The sequence below is a fragment of the Lutzomyia longipalpis genome, chromosome 3 (genome assembly GCF_024334085.1).
Source record: "Lutzomyia longipalpis isolate SR_M1_2022 chromosome 3, ASM2433408v1".
Taxonomy (NCBI): Eukaryota; Metazoa; Arthropoda; class Insecta; order Diptera; family Psychodidae; genus Lutzomyia; species Lutzomyia longipalpis.
This window is the reverse complement of record NC_074709.1, coordinates 3,018,207-3,035,274: the sequence shown is the minus strand read 5'-3', so window position 1 is coordinate 3,035,274 and position 17,068 is coordinate 3,018,207. Positions and strand designations below refer to the sequence as shown.

At 33.6% G+C, this 17,068-nt stretch overlaps 5 protein-coding genes across 13 annotated transcripts in view; all 5 read right to left on the bottom strand.

The window, feature by feature from the left end:
- The window catches only part of LOC129794093 (GPI mannosyltransferase 3), a 1,193,052-nt gene that overhangs the window by 326,991 nt on the left and 848,993 nt on the right, over positions 1–17,068 (bottom strand). The gene's annotated exons all lie outside the window — the stretch shown is intronic.
- The window catches only part of LOC129794120 (cytoplasmic tRNA 2-thiolation protein 1), a 1,132,104-nt gene that overhangs the window by 326,991 nt on the left and 788,045 nt on the right, over positions 1–17,068 (bottom strand). The gene's annotated exons all lie outside the window — the stretch shown is intronic.
- The window catches only part of LOC129794129 (plasma membrane ascorbate-dependent reductase CYBRD1), a 1,128,201-nt gene that overhangs the window by 326,991 nt on the left and 784,142 nt on the right, over positions 1–17,068 (bottom strand). The window lies entirely within an intron of this gene.
- LOC129794176 (cuticle protein 8-like) overlaps positions 1–17,068 on the bottom strand; it is a 500,748-nt gene that overhangs the window by 326,991 nt on the left and 156,689 nt on the right. The gene's annotated exons all lie outside the window — the stretch shown is intronic.
- LOC129794073 (uncharacterized) overlaps positions 1–17,068 on the bottom strand; it is a 31,575-nt gene that overhangs the window by 2,064 nt on the left and 12,443 nt on the right. The gene's annotated exons all lie outside the window — the stretch shown is intronic.

Genomic DNA, 17,068 nt, shown 5'->3' with positions numbered 1-17,068 from the left:
CGCGGGGCGCCAGAAGGTTACTGTCTTAATTTGCATTTATATTTATATACCTTATATATATAAGGTATATATATATATATATATATATATATATATATATATATATAAGCGCCAAAGGGTTACTGTCCAACTTTGCATTTATATTTTCTAAATAATCTTATGTACTTAACTCACTTAGCCATAATGTTATATTAAATTTTAATTGTCCATATCTCCTAAACGGTTCGATAGATTTTCTTATATGACCCATCGTTGGAAAGGTCTTGATATAAGCTATAACATACTGAAGTTCAATCAAAATTTATGATCTAGTTTTCGAAAACTTAAGGTTCGAAATTTTCGAAAATTTTGTTTTTGATTTTAGCGCCTTTTGCGGTCATTTCTCGAAGTTGCAATGTTCTAGACATTTGTAGGGTTTTAAAAAACCTTTCATTTGCGCTTGAGTTGATCAAAATCGGACTAGTAGAACCCGAGATATTTAATACTAACTTTAGAGCGCTATATCTCCGGAACGGCTCGATAGATTTTCTTGAATGACATATCGTTGGAAAGGTCTTAACCTCAACTATAACATACTAAAATTTAATCAAAATTTATGATTTAGTTTTCGAGATATTCATCGAAAACTAATCGAAATTTTTGTTTTTAATTTTTGGCCCTCTAGTGGTCACTTTTGAAACTTTGGATGTTCTAGAGAGTTGTAGGGCTTGTTGAGAGCTTTCATTGGAGCCCGGGTTGATCAAAATCGGTCAAGCCGTTTTCGAGTTATGGTCGATTTTCGATGCAAAATTGTGGCGGCCATATTGACTAAACGGCTTGACCGATTTTCGAAAATGAGGTATCGTTGGAAAGGTATTGATAGCCCCTACAACATACCAAAATTTCAGACCTCTAGCTATAATAGGGCCTGAGATATAGCGAAAACAAAATTTAGGGGTGTTCCAAAATGGCGGACGCGGGGGTGGGGGGGTGGATTTGACCTCATAATAAGATGTCTTCCGGTCGATATTTAAACTTTGCCGTTTACCGCAAGTCTCTATCTATTACCGTTCTCTCGCAATTAAGCTTTATACCACGGACGGACGGACGGCCGGACGGCCGGACGGACGGCCGGCCGGAAAAGTTTTTTGGAGCATACGTTTTTTGGAATGTGGGGACTCTAATTCGTGCTCATACCAAGTTTGAGCCCGATCGGACAACATTGCATTTTAGGTGGTACACAGAAGCTGTGCTATTCTTTTCTTCGAAAGAATCACAGCTAAAATGATGTGCTGCTTTAAGGTGATACCGGTGACACTTATTTTATATTATTATAGAAGAGTTGTTATCAGTCTAGATGAGAGATTTTTTTTTAAATATTTTTTTTCGGTATAATTTAATTCAATTTATAAATTCAAAGGGTTCAAAATTATAAGAAAAGTAAAATAAACAATAATTAAAAAAAAAATTAAATGGAATAAAACCAGAATTCTTTTTTTTTAGAGCTTAAAGTTTTTTACTCAAATTGGGCCCAATTTTACAGTCTTTTCAAGCGCTTTCATATTTCTAATTCGATTTGGGTAAGAAAAGACAAAAATGTGACACACAAGATTTTTTTAAAAGTTTTTTATTTGTGACATATTTGTTCTTCGGCTACCCTTACTGACCATTTGAGCTTTACCTTAATCTTCAATCTACTTAATACAATAATAGTACCGTGATACCATCTCTGTGGTACCCATAGTCCACTCTTTGTATATGAGTTCAAAATATGGAAGGTAGACCAATGCTTCGCTGCATGGTGCAGATGAAGCACAGAGCAAAAAAAACCCACTGAACTGTTTGTTGAAGACAAACATGACGAAGAAGAAGAAAAAAACGAGCCCAAGATGGTGAAGAAAAAGCTGATGATGCTGAATCATTTCACGAGTCAGCGGCAATCAATTGGTAAAATCTTATGCAATTGGGCACTTCTGGCGGCGACAAAAAAATCCCTCCCTATGGATCCACAAAAGCATGGATCATGGTAGCAAACAATTTCTCTCACAATTCTTGACACGGCACATTGATGGCTAAATATGGATTTCTCCTCCACCTGCACCACACATCTAAATGGGATTTGATGTTCACAGCAAATGAGGTACACTCGCATGCGTTTTGAATCTTGCGGAAGATCTCCCCAACATGAAACTTCCTACTTGGCAGCTTCTTCTCTGTATGAACAGCAAAGAAGACATCATGCAAAATTTATCGCTTCCGATTGCATTTTGTGCCAACATTTGCATTGCGAATCGATTGCAATAGATCTTTCCTTCCATATTTTCCACACATACTTTTCTTTTGCAAATAAATTCACGCAACAATCTCAATTATAAGTACTTATACGGGCCCTCATTTTCCATCTTATGCGCTGAATCATAATAATATGAAAATTGCACATAAAATACCCACCCATTTATGGATTATGTCTCCTCTCTAAACATTTGGAGAGTAAAATGAAGTTTATTTTAATGGATTTGTTTGATAAACCAATTCACGCATCAATCATTATTTTTGTTTATTATGTTAATGTTTAAAATAATCATGAAAGATCATAATGTCGGCAGTTTTGTGATTTAGAGTATTGAGTAAAGCAGTTTCCGAAACTTTTTTTTATTGAATTTTTTTGTTTTTCTAAAAATCTTTAAAGAGGAGAATTTAAAATACAGAGAGTATTAGAAAACTTTTTCTTTAATGTTAAATAGGCAACAATTTCTTCAATTAAACCGCAAAATAAGGCTAATTCTTCAAGTTTCTAAACAATTAAAAAATATCTAATTATTTTCAACAAAAAAATCATTGTAGAATATTTCTTTTTTTTTTCAAAAAAATTGCAAACATTTAAAAGTTAAACTGGAATTTTTGTTTCAATATATTAAGAAGGTGTGTGCCCTGGTGTGCGCGAATATTGCGTGATCTTTCTCTTTGTCCACACAACACTGAAACTGCGTCAACAATTAACAACATATTTTATAAGTGGACGAAAGAAAGCACCTTTTTCTCTAAATATTTGCCATTTTATAAAAATAAATTATCATTCTTGCCTGGTGTCTCCATATTGGAAAGTTTATGGTGTTTCGCATGGAAGGCACCATAAGATGCCAGAAGAAGCAAAAAAAAAATATTTCTCACCCAAACAAGACACTGAGTCTCCATTGGGTGTGGTGTTTTGGACATTCTGGCACGAAAAATCCATCCACGTGAGACACAGACAGACATTATGCAACATTGTGTATTAATACATTGACTTTCAATTAATATTGGTTGGTACTAAATATCATTCTCCCGTGTAAAGATCATCGATGATGCGCAGTGTGCAAAAATTGAGGCCCTTTTGCAGGAGAAATATATAAAAGAGAAGATTGCATATGATAATAAATTGCAAAAGACGCCCATAGATATATTATATTCTTGCTGCATCATCTTGCAGTGTCCATTGAGGGCAAAATTCACGTCATAATGCATGCAAAATGTTGTCATATAAAATTTTCAATTTGCCATACAAGTTAATTACAAATTTTCTCATGCTGTGAGAATCATTTCCTGAAAATGTTTATATTATTAAAATGTGTGGAAAGCTTTGAAAAGGAGAACGCTTCAGTTCACATCAATAGATTAACTATACATTATGCACTAAACAGGTGAAAATTAATCTAAATAGACACAACATCTATTTCAATGGATGGTAATCAACTTGTCGAGTGAATACGACACAAAAAGCTCTTCAATATTTCCTTACAACAACGAAAAAAAATAAACTAGATCAATTTGTGAGGAAAAAGTGAAATTTTTCAAATGCAAAATTACTTTTTGGTTCTCTCTTGTTGTGATTAATTACACTCTCAGACTGAAAGCTCAATCACATTTTTCTTGTAAAACTTTATTTCCTTGAAGGAATCATAAAAGATCGAGGAAAGTTCAAGACCTTTGAATTGGTCATTGTATCGCATTCAAATTGAATTTAAAAATTTAAGAAAAAAACTCAAAATTCCCGCCATCAGAAATTAATTAATTCAATTAATTTACCATAAGTCTCATCAACACAACTTAATGGGTTGAATTTGTAAGACAACAATTTAATTAGTACACCGCTTCTTCTGAGGTCAATATTCCTAAAAGCAAGTATTATATCACAAAAGACCGCATTTGCACACGTAATTTTATTACACTTCGTGTTCATTCATTAAAATAAATTAATATTCACGTGTGTGTATAGGTATCATACCACCATTTAGTGCGCGGTGAATCTTTCGGGGAAAATTGTTGTTAATGTATGTATTAATATTTTCTTGGTAAAGTGAAACACAATTTAATTTAATATACAAAATACAATTTTAAAGCCATGAAAGAACATTATATTTTATGTAAGAACTTGCATGTTCTCCTTTAAGTGCATTTACAGCCCTTCACGTACACACAATGCAGTCATTAAGGGACATGTAATAACAGAGACAAAGGAGTCATTAAAGAAATTTAATTTTACAATAAACATATAATTTTTAACACATGAACTTTTATTGCAATCAATCATTATAAATATACCTACAAAATGTGCAATAAAATATTTAATCGTAAATGAAGAGCTATTTATTGCAGTTCTTCCTGGTACTTGGGGACTTAATTGAGATGTTTTAAGCGTATTAAAGGATGATTCCGATGGTCAATTAATTAGGTAAATTCCGCAGAACTGAATTAACCAAGAAATTATAAGAGAAGCAGATGCTGAAAACAATCAATCAAGGAATTAGAAAAAAAAACACCCTAAAATATCATATTTTCCAGTGAGGCACAACAATAAGGGAACCTGGGGTAAAATGGTGAATTTTTGGGAGATAATTTTTCCTGAGTTCTGTGGAAATATTTGAGTTTTCCCATGACAACTATCTTATATTTCAACTACAACTTTGTTTTAGACGATTTCCCTCTAACTTAACGGGAAAATGCATTTTCAGGCCATTTTCAAACCCATGCACTTTCACCATTTTGCCCCAGTTACCCGTAAGTGTCATGGGTTATTTTTATAAGAAATTTTCTACCCCAACTTTTGATATTTTGATCTTTTTTTTGAAATCCTTGTCTGACGTTTTGAGCCCCTGTGTCTCTCCACTAAGAAAAAAAGTTAAAGATAGAAGAAATTAAGAAAAAAAATCCCTTTTTGATGCTTTATGATCGCTTTATGCGATATTGCATGAATTACAAAATCTCTCTTGAAGAAATGCATCAAACAAATTCATCTTTTGAGGCCTTTAGAGGCTCGCTGAAAGAGCATCCAGCCCGGTGTGTCTCAATGGAACACATTGTGTAAGGTTTCATATATCCATTAGATAGAGCTATGATGTGATTATGAGCGTCTATGATGATCATATGTGGCGATTAATATTTTTAACATGAGCTGCCGGTAATAATCATCACTGAGCGTCAAAATGTATGCACATTGTGTGATATTAGATAATCGATTGTATGTCTAATGCTGCGCAGATTGAAAGATTACATGCCCAAGGGGCAGACGTGGTGCTCCCTGACAAAATTTTGATTTGATCTTCCGTTTTCACTTGATAACCATCTCCCATGGCTGAAGCCACATATTACAACAAGAGCCATCACCGCACACAGATGGCACGAGGTGCAAATAGCTGGGTGTGCGGGTTTTAATTAAATCACCGATTGTACACCACGATATGGGGTGCAGGTAGACAGTTGAGAAAGATCAACCGCGATGAGTCCCTTTTGGAGGGAAAATTTTCTCGTGCCGCGCTTTAAAGCTTTAAAGTTCATTGAGCAATATATTTTCCATTACAAGACAAAATATGCTTTTGAAGAACATGGAAGAAAAATCGTTTCTTTTTTCACCGATATAATGTGAATTACAACGATGGAGGCGCATCGTCTCGCAAATGGCAGCAAAGTGCTTCAAGTCAGACATATTGTATGTTGAAGCATGAAAGATGCCTCAACCGGCGTGGATAAAAATTGCGAAATTTCATGGGCTAATAACTGGTGGACTTTTTTTCACGTCATCCATACCCATCCACTTCAGTTATTAGGTTGAAGAGTGACCTCAACAATTAGTCTCTAAGCTTTATAACTCATCTTCCATGCGAGGCACGATTGGATTGCAGAGTGTTGCGTTTTGTGACAAAACTCCCCTTTTGGCACGACCGATTTGGCGGAATTGAGAGAGATTTTCATTTAAAAAGCCTCAAGTACCCGCACACCATCATTTGACCCCATCGACACTCCAAATGAACTTTCTCCCGCATTATGTGGGATCACTTGACTTTTCGAAATTGCAACAATACTCAACGAAAGGAAAGAATAAATAAGACACGAAGAAAATTCGCATTTTGCTGCGGTATTCATCAATGCACCTTGTCAGGCGTGGTGCGTTATCTTACAAAATCTTTCATCTTAAAATTCACCACGCGCACAAACTAAAGGGGGTTACACGAAAAATTCCCATTTCGTGAGTCACGTAGCTCTAAAAGCTCTAAAAATATTGGAATTTTTGACTATATTTTATTTTAAATTTTGGGTTTAAGTCTGTGAGTTTCATTGATTTAGAAGAATATTCTCTTACGAAAGGAGTTTATTCGTTTTTGAATGGGAAAACCCTCACTCGAGGAAATATTCAGGACAAGCGTAATTTTGTAGAAAATCATAAACAATTTAAAAAAAAAACCAACAGAGACTTCCATTTATTTACTGATAAACCAGCACAGGATAACCTAAAAATGCAAAAAATGACGTCATTTTTGTGTTTTTTTGGTCTTTCAATAAAAAAGGATTTATGCTAATGCTTCGTCGATATAGTTTTTAACCTAATGATGACGTCATTGATTGCATTTTAGAGAAAATTTTTATCGGATTTTCATAGCTGGAACATTTTTTAAAATTCCTGTGGTAGTTTTTATTCATTTTAGATTCACAATAAAATTATTTCCGATTATTTACTCAAAAGAAATGTTCTCCCCTTACATGAACGAATAAACTCCTTTCTTAAAACAATATTCTTCATAATAAAAAGATAATTTAGTACTTAATTTAAAATTCTGATAAACCCCTTTTGAAAACGCCAAGGGTAATAATGAAATTGGCAAACGTGATGATCAAATGCTTCCAAAATTTGCAAACTACCGTAATTGGTGCTTGTATGGGGAAATGCTCTTTCACAATACATCTCGTCATTCCTGCGAGTAGGTATAACTTTGCGACTCCATGGAAATCCAATTGGAAATCATATGGAAAAATTTCTTCATCTTAACTATGATTGTGGGTGGCGGGCGTGCTGAAAAATTAATCGTGTGATTGAGTAAAGGTCATGTCACAATCATCACACGTTTAACGATGACTCTCTTAGGGAATTCCTCAGAGATTTATTGCTTTAGAAAAAAAGAAGTCAACGATGTAAGAAGAGTCAATTGGAGATAATTTGCGGTGAATTCTTTTGATTCCCGGTTTATGTCTTCCGGTAGAATTTATATAATAAGTATTATACATCCTATAAATTGCAGGCGCGATCATGAAGAGAAAAAGCTCTCAAAATCTGTGTGACAATCCCTTTGTTAGCTTGTTGTGATGCCAAAATTGCATTAACATGAAGCAATAAACTCTCTTGGTACGATGAAATCTTGTTATTATGTATGTAAGTAATGACAATATTTATCTTGTTCATGCCATCGACTTTTTTGCACAATAAAACAAGCCCCAGGTCAGGTGTTCGTCCTTTAAAGGTCGTTCAGATTTTGCTTTCCTCACCTGACAAGTAATTGTGTCACAATTCCTCTTCGTCCTCAATTAAATGGAAGGCATTAAATTGTGCTCAGAAACACAGGAAAATTTATTTATTACAATACCGTTTCTTGGTAAAATAAGAAAAGAAAATTGTAGCAAATTGGGAACTTGTCACTCCAAAAAAACATTTATTTAATTTACGGTTATCATTTACACAAAAAGAACGTTAATCACCTGAGAAAATCACCCAATTTCGAATATATGTATCGCGAAAAGGTGAGAAAACTGAGGAGAACATGGTTCACATTGAACCATTACCGATCTCTTGGTACACTGAGAAAAATTTAAATAATTGGTTTTACAAAAAGGTTGAAAATTTTGTCAACATCAATTAAATATACATTTATGTAGGAATAATAAACCAATGAATATGCAAAAAATATATTTAAAAAAAATATATATAATTTTAAATCAATTTTATGTATATTTGATGGAGGCGCCAGGTAGTTAAAAGAAATTGCTAAACAGAGAAATGAGAATTATAATTCACGAAATAAGGCACTTTTGGCTTTATTCTTAGCAATAATTTTACGAATAATTAAAACTTTATCTTCTTAACGCTTTCGTTTCAGGTTTTTGTATTTTTTAAGCTTTTCTTTAAAAAAAAATATAAATAAAATGGTTAAAAACTCCTTCATTTTTACGGATTTAAAAATTAAATATTCACGCCCCCCATTAAGAAAGCTTTTAAAGAAATAAATAAACTTTACGAAATTATTCCGATTAATGCAAATTTTTGTGCAAAACCTTTCCTCAAAGTGTACTTCTCGCAATTTTTAACGTTCTCCTGTAACGCCTGAAGAATGGGTTCTCTCACTTATTTTTGCATGCATGATGTCCGATATTTTTCATTGGGGGCCTATGGGGTCCGACCGTCAATGGAAAGTTGTACGATGCGACAGTTAAGGTCAACCTCGGAAGACCGGACGAGTTTCAAGATAAATTTTTTGGCGCCTCTTGACCGTTTCTTTTAGCATAATGTGTGCTTTTTTTTCGCCATATCCTCACCACATTTTCTCACATTGTTATGCAATATCAATTTGATGAAAAATTCTTATAAATATTTTTTTGTGTGTCTGTTCAAAAGATGATTTAAAAGAAGAAGATGAAAAAAAGAGATAATTGTGTTGAATTTTTCATAATCTTGGCGTCACGCCAAAGTCACTAATCGGAGACCAACAATCAATCCAAAATGACTATCAAGGCCTGCGATGTCTCTGTGGCATGGAAATGCCAATTGAATTATCTTCACCCATCACAGCTACAATTTGCACAATATCATCTTGACCGCCCATACCGTCGACAACATTATGCTCGTGCTCAGTTAATTGATAAACCCATAATGTCTCATAATGATTTTTACCTCCAAAATTGAGGTGAATCTCCCATTATCTACCTCCCCACCCCCTCGCATAAAGTAGCTTGTAATCTTTTATTGGCTCTTATTGACAACATACAATATACTGTGTGGAACTTCCGTTCACGATGTAAGTTTCCGATATAAATTACTTAACAATAAAGTGGAAAAGAGATACATTTCTTGGGCAATATTTCTGTGAGAGAAAATTGCTTTTGTCGTTCGTTTTTCCTCTCTTTGGATTGCTTTCAAAGTGATCTTAGGAAATTATATGAGTTTCTTTTTTGTGCCTCATAGAGAATCTAAAAGGAGGATTGCACAAATTAAACCACAAAGGTTTGAACAATAAATCACAGTTTAATGAATGGTAAAAAAAGAGATTGCTTTTCATCATGGATTTATAAGAACAAAGTAATTTATTTGAGATTTTTCCTAAGAGAACTAATTGCGAATGAAAGAAGTCAAATAATTTCAATTTGATGCAATTGCAATGATTTTATCAAAAAAATCTGATTTTTAACAAATTGAGAAATTTTCTTTTATCAATTTATCCCCCCCCCTCCACCTCTTAAAGAATTAATAGAACATAACTTTATTACATTGAATGTGCTAAAGATCTCAAAATAGGCGGCAAACGCACAAGTGAAAAGGTGTACGTAATTTTTAACGGTGTGGAAAGTCATAAATCCACACTTCAACATCCATCTGCCGGTATGATATGAGGGGGAATTTATGTAATTCCACACTACAATTGGATATCTTTTACACACAAGAGATTTTTCCAACCAAATCTATTCACAATGTTAAGTCTTTTTCCAATTCCATCGGCAATTAAGCACAAGCTGAATAGTTGGAAAAAAAAGAAAAAGAAAAATCATGTGTGCAAGAAATGTGATTCACAACTTGTATAAGAAAAAATATATATGCACATAAAACGCACAAAAATGAGCAAGTAGGTAGTTAATATTGGAGAAGAGCTCTAACATCAATACGCTTTGTTTTCTTCATTTTAATTGTAAGGTATGTACATTTTTTCTTCACTTCATGTAGGTACATCTTCTCTATGCACCTTTTGGCGTCTTTATTTGTTTTCTCATATATGTTATATGTATGCTAAAATGAAGGTGAGAGTGTTTTATTGGGGATTCCAGTTTTGTACATTTATACATCGCCGAAAGACCTACAGCATGTATTTTTTTAAGCACTATGGATGCGCCCGACTGACCTTAAGACATGAAAAGATTGAGATTCAAAAAAAAAAAACAAGAAATCCACCATAAAGTTCCCATGATGTCTTCAGTGAGCACACTTAAGAGCCTTTGATCAATTGCCAATTATTGAATTAAATGAGTGTCAATAAAGTGAGCAGGTTGTACGTTACAACAAAAAAATACGCACTAAAATGGTTAACAATTGATATTGCACCATACAGCTGACTGAAAACGAAGAAATATATTTTTCTTTTCTCCTTGGGCCACACGCAAGACGAGCTTAAATTTTAACAAAGGGACTTTAAATTGACCTAAATCGAGATTAATTGCCTAAAGCCGCACACGATGTTATTAATTGTTTGTTATAGAGGTGTTTCGAATGATGAATTAAATAACCTATAAGGTAAAAAATCAATGGTTAATATTCCTAAATTATTGGAGCTTCAGTAGATTTTTATTTTTCACTTTAAATCAATATTAGAGATTTTCCCTTGACGCCTGACGAGACATTTTTTTTGGAATGTAACGGGTGTCATATTAATTAATAAATTTTTTTATCTTAATTTTCCTTTTATATCCTTTTTGTGATTTTTTATATCAACTAAAAAGTTTCGAAATTTTAGGAAAAACGATTTTCTTTTAGTTAATTTAAAGTACGGAATTTTCTTAAATCTTCAAAAGAATTAAGAATAATTTTAGAATGAAAAAAAAACTAGAAGATGTTTTTGTTATCAACCCATTTCCCACAAAAAGAGATTAATTTTCAAAGCTTCAAAAATCTCTGCTTGATCAAAGCTTCCATCAGCAGCTTTATTTGAATATTTTAGATCAATTGCCCCACTTTAAGCAAGTGCAGCGAGATCTCACTGTGAGTACCAAAAAATGCGATTAATATAATCAGATTGAACACCTCTGCGGAGAGAGAATCAGAGGTGTTGTTGCATTAAATTGTGATAAATGATCGCCTGTTTATTTTTAGCAGTTTTGTTGGAAATAATTTTTTTTAAAAAAAAGTACATCTCATCCACCTTCATTGCCATGAAAAATTCCAGTCATCAAACTGAAAATTTTCATTTGTAAATTCACGTTGATTTGGGACAAACATTACTGTGTGTACACATAATGTATAGAATATTTTTCAATAAAATTATATATTGATAAAATCCCAATGCTTTTTTTAGCCATCTGTATGTCGATGGTGGAGGAAAAAAAAATGTAGAATACTGCTGAGAGGTGGTCGTGGCACCAACATAGCCATTTTGAAGGTGACGATGACAAAATTGCATTTCGCAATGTGAAGATGGCATCGAGAAATGCAAATTTAAAACTAGTCATATAAATTGTTCACACCATACAAATCGCGATACTTGGACACAATTAATTTCACTATACAAATGACCGTGAAGGTCACACAACACGCGGGGAGTTCATTGTCACAGCCAAATGTGGTGCACTAAAAAAAAAAGATATCAACTTTGGATGCAAAGAGCTCCAATTCACTGTGGAAGGAGAAAAAAAACTCACAGGTGAGACATTTGATGGGCTGACTCATGGGTGGGTGTTACGTAAAAGAACTACCTTTATTCACTCAAGCCAAAAGCACACGCGCTATTGTAAATTAGTAAGTGGCCAAGTGAATGTCATCTTGTGAAAATAAACAACCGGAACTTGCACAATATCTCCCCTCCGCCACATTTATTCGCACCTAATCTGTGCGCACACATATCGCATGAGGAGCAACTTCTTGGGCGGTAATACTCAATGCATTTGCCGTGAGCGACATTGACATTGCATTGCAACGATTTTCTTATACATTTTACCCACATTTGGAACGCAACCGATGGTCATCTCATTTTAGGTGGCATCATCTTTTTTTTCACATCTCTGCAGACACTCAGACGCGCGACATTACGAAAGGTGAGAGATTCACCTTCTTGTTCAATCAAAGAAATGCATTTTACAAGGAAACTTTCTAGACTCATTTTGCGTATATAGTCTCTGTATGGATGATTTGAAGTAAGGATTGTTGAGAAAGAAAATACAAATGGTAGGTATATAACTTTCATTATATATGGAGAGAGTGTGTCATTAGAAATGGACTAAAATGGAGAGAAGCGTGAGTGTTATCATTGAATTTACAAAAGATTTCAATTAAATACTGACAGTGTGTAAAATGTCTGTTTATTTATGAATTTTATGAAGTTAAGAAAGTTGAGCATTTATGCTTATTTTGTATTATATGAATTGAATGCAATATATGCAACACTTGAGTGATGTAGAATACATTTCTATACAACCCCCTGCTTGAACACATTTCTGATTTTACGCTCCTTTCATTTTAATTTTTAACTTTATTCCCTCAAACTATTTCTAAGATAAAATAATTAGAAATTTCAGAAAGTTTCAGTGAAATTTTAAGTCATCAACAGTGAGGAAGTCAACATTAATATAGAATATGACATGTGAATTCGCGAAAGACAACTCAAAAGGCAAAAGTATACCCAAAGTCAATCCCCCAAAGATTATCTCCCATGATGTGTCAGGTTCATTAGCATCACTTTTGAGCTACAGCGATACAATTTGAAGATAGTAATTAGCAAAACAGTCACAAATCATCTTCAAGTTGGACGATAAAATGCCTCAAACTCATTCAGCGCATGAGGCACACGCTACACATTTTGCCCACATTTTGCACATAATTCATTTCACCTCTCAATTCCTCTTCACACACAGAGAAGAAAAAACCAAGAAGTAAAACATAAATTACTCAGCAATTTAGTACAACCAAATAGGTGGAAGATTATGAAGATGGAAAAAAATTGGTGTCTCCATGAGGTGCGATGAAAGGCGAAAAACCGAAGAGCATTAAATCAAAATTCAGTGAAAACACTCGACAATTGCAATGCAAAATGTTTTGTAATTGTACGCGTCACGTTTTAAGTCAGCGAGGAAAATTAGTTAAAGTGGAATTTTTGGTATTCATTGAAAAGAAAGTGTTGACATCATACAATAAAATCGTTTTTTAAGGCAAAGATATCAACCAAATCGTTTCTTTTCGCATGAAATGTTTGGTAATTATTGTTTGTGGTTTATTTTCAATTTCCTTTAAATATATTAAAGAGTTTTGTAATTTTAGATTTTAATATTAAGGGGGGTCTCTTGAACAAATTGTTGGAATTTACACATTTTTAAGGTTTTTATTTGTCTTGGGGTTTTCCTTAAACTTGGTTTTCCGATGTTAGTTACATTTGTAGCCTAATTATTGAAGAGTAAAAAAAATCTCTTTTCGCCATCTTGTGATTTTCCGACTTTTCCACAGAACTACCCTAAAACACAAAAGTAGGTTTTTCTCATAATTTCCTGAATGGATTTTGATGGGGTAAGAATTGAACTTTTGAGTCGAAATTCTAAAATCTGATCCGGTACATTCTGCGCTAATGCTTCCTCTTTCATTTGCTTGTTACCTCATAAAAATCCTCCAGTAAATCCTGAGAAAAACCTATCTTTGTGTTTTGAGAAAAATCACAAAATGGCGGAAAGTGATTTTCTTACTCTTTAATAATAAGTCTTTACATGTGGCCAACACTTGAAAACTGAATTTAAGAAAAACCCCAAGAAAAATAAAAACCTTTAATTTCACCAGCTCTCGAAAGAGACCTCCCTTAAAAAGCCCCTGAATCAATCCATTAAACCCCTAACTTCCCCACAATGATCATACCTGAAGCAAATAAGTAGATAGATTAGTTAGCTTTCAAAGAGTTAGCTTTAATTGATTGAATTAAAGAACAAGTCGACAGTAATTGGGCCTTCATCAGGCTTAACAAGGTGTATAAAATTACAATGATATATTCATTTCTAATCGATTTAAAACATCAACATTCGTTTTTCTTCAAAAACCTTTTATGCTAACAGGTGAACAAAGCCGAAACGAGACATCATTAGATGAGTCTCCTCATGTATAAGAATATCCAAATGAACGAAATATACACCACTAAATTGAACCTCTTTATGGTCGTATGCTACATAGAGCTCCGCGTGCACATAATAAAGAGTCTGAGAAAAAAAAGATAGTCAAACGATACGGAGTAAGTAATTTCTTGAAATTGCGGAATTTTTCGCAACGGCACGCACTTGGTTTGACGTGAAGCATTTGTGAAGACTTGAAGGTGCGGAGGAGACAAAAGGTGGTGACTTCAATTCCCAATGTAGCGGGAGCTATATATATGATGCAATTTCACAGTACTTTGCTTAGTTATAAAACGTGAAATTATATCATTTCTCTCATATATATTTTTTTCACTCAATCTCTTTCTTTTCGTGGAAAATCGCTGATATTATCTAATTTTACGAACACTCTTTGACTTGAGAGCCAACCTGATATATGTAGTTTGCATCCATGTATCGAATCTATGTGTGTTTTTGAAAATTATTGGCATTTTTGTGCACCACTCTTGCGTTTCTGTGCCAATTTAGGCAGAAAATTTGCTATTTTCCACATGACTATCACATAATTGCATATATAGCTTCACATGCGCTTCATGTTACAGTATGAAATGAATAAATCGTCAAATTGGAGAAACTCTATGTTCCAATTTGTTACTCGGGGTCCACCACCGCGGGAAATATTTATTACCTACACTATTCCTGCTAAAGAACACGTGAACGACTTATGTGTACTGACTGGGAATTTTTTTTACTGCATTTCATTCAGTTGGATTTCACAAATTTTTAAACACAAATTATATTGTGATAATTTTTCGCTATTAGCACGTGATTTTCATTGCGATTTTTTCACGCTTCAGCATTCAATTAATTAAATTGTTATTGCCGGCAAAACAAGATATTAAACGAAATGATTTTTTTTAGCGATTTTACAAATTTGCGGAAAAGTTTTGTGCATTTGTCGAAAATTTGATTTGATGAAAGGAAATTAAAAATTAATTGCAGACAAAAATTTATTTCAATCATTTCAAGATAAGTTTTGAAATTGAAAAAATTAAGACAATAAGAATAAAATTAAGGACACTTCTTATTGCGCCACATGTCCTTAACATTGCAAAATTCGCATTAAATTAAATAACACAACCCAATGATACGTTTAAAGATTAATAATACCTCCTACCTACTCAAAAAAATATTTTCAGAAAAACATTTTTTATTGAACTTTCTTGTGCGAGTTTCTTTATAAAATTTAGTGAAATGGTCATTTAATTACCTGGAATTTATGTTATTGAGAAGAAATTTAACAAATTTAATTGACTAATAGTGTAGGTAGTACCTGGAATATTAATTTCCTAATTGAAATGATATAGCTCAATAAGCTAAATTAGGCACAAAATTTCAAAGATTATTTCGTCAAAATTTCAAACAACTTTTACCCATAAATCATGCATTTCAACCGCAGAAATATCAACTAATTGGTCAAGAGAAATCTTTTAAGTCAATTTAGAGATCCATTTTTTTTTAAATATGCCCAATTTAGCAATAATTTCACACATTCTTCACACGCTATTAAGTTAATGTTATTAATAGGCTTTTATTAAGTCATTTATTAATCATTTAGAACTCTTTTGTACCTGCTTGCGGTATTAAATGTTTTCACACGCCTTAAAAGAGCTTGAGTCGCTTGGTTCGAGCTTTATACTGTTCAAGATTATTTTGTATTTGATAAAAATATTTTTTCCTACAAAAAAAAAGTCTTTCTATCATGAGATTCCTTTTTATTTGCCTTCCCTCTGCATAATTCCACCATCGAGTGCACATGGACACAGAAAATTCACAGTGTTGTTGAGAGAAAGTTCAAGGCATGATTAAACATTAAAGACAAGTCTGCGATTTAATACATATTTATAGCACCTAAATGATCGCTTTGGCCAGAGATCTCCAATCTCTGTGCCACTCTCAGTTGAAATCGTGTGCGAGTATGCTTTTTTTCAGCCATGGGATTCCTTTAGGTTGCTCTCCAACCCACGCAAAACATTTTCTTCATCACACACCATCATTTTTCAGTGGCAAATTTAATTTGTGCATGGTCACAAATGGCTTTACACGAAAAATAAAAGGGGCGATATAATAAAGTTTTTTTTTTCTCTCGTGGTCAAGATGGAAAACAATCGTGATTTAACAATTGCCATGAACCTCGCGGAGGGAGTCAAAGTAATTTCAATATGTATATGGGAGAGGAGAAATCCACATGTTAAATATTATAATTCTTCTAATGGACAGGCAACATTGAAGTACTTTTCATGTGGAATGCCGAAAATGGCAATCACAGATCGCGCCGCATGTATGGTTGAGAATGAAGAAGAATGATCATGAGGCGGCATTTCGACACGAGAAGGGTGGATCCACGGTCCAGTCTGGCACGCCAGACTCCACAAAAGTGGGTCATCAAAGCGGCAAAATATTCAATTTGCCAATGGCATGTATATGTATGAAAAATCATAAATACATAATCTAACATGAAACTTGTACCATTTATACGTAGAATTGCGCGTTTCATCTTGGGATTGTCATAATAAACAACAATGCTGAAGAGACAACTCTTCCAATATAAGATTGTATGTACAGTATACTTAACACAGCTCATTGCTCTCTATTGCAGGTATCCCATTGAGAACAGAGTTGCAAAACTGATAAGAGATGCACCATAGAGATAATTGCATACTCTTTAGTTTTTTTTTATGCAAAA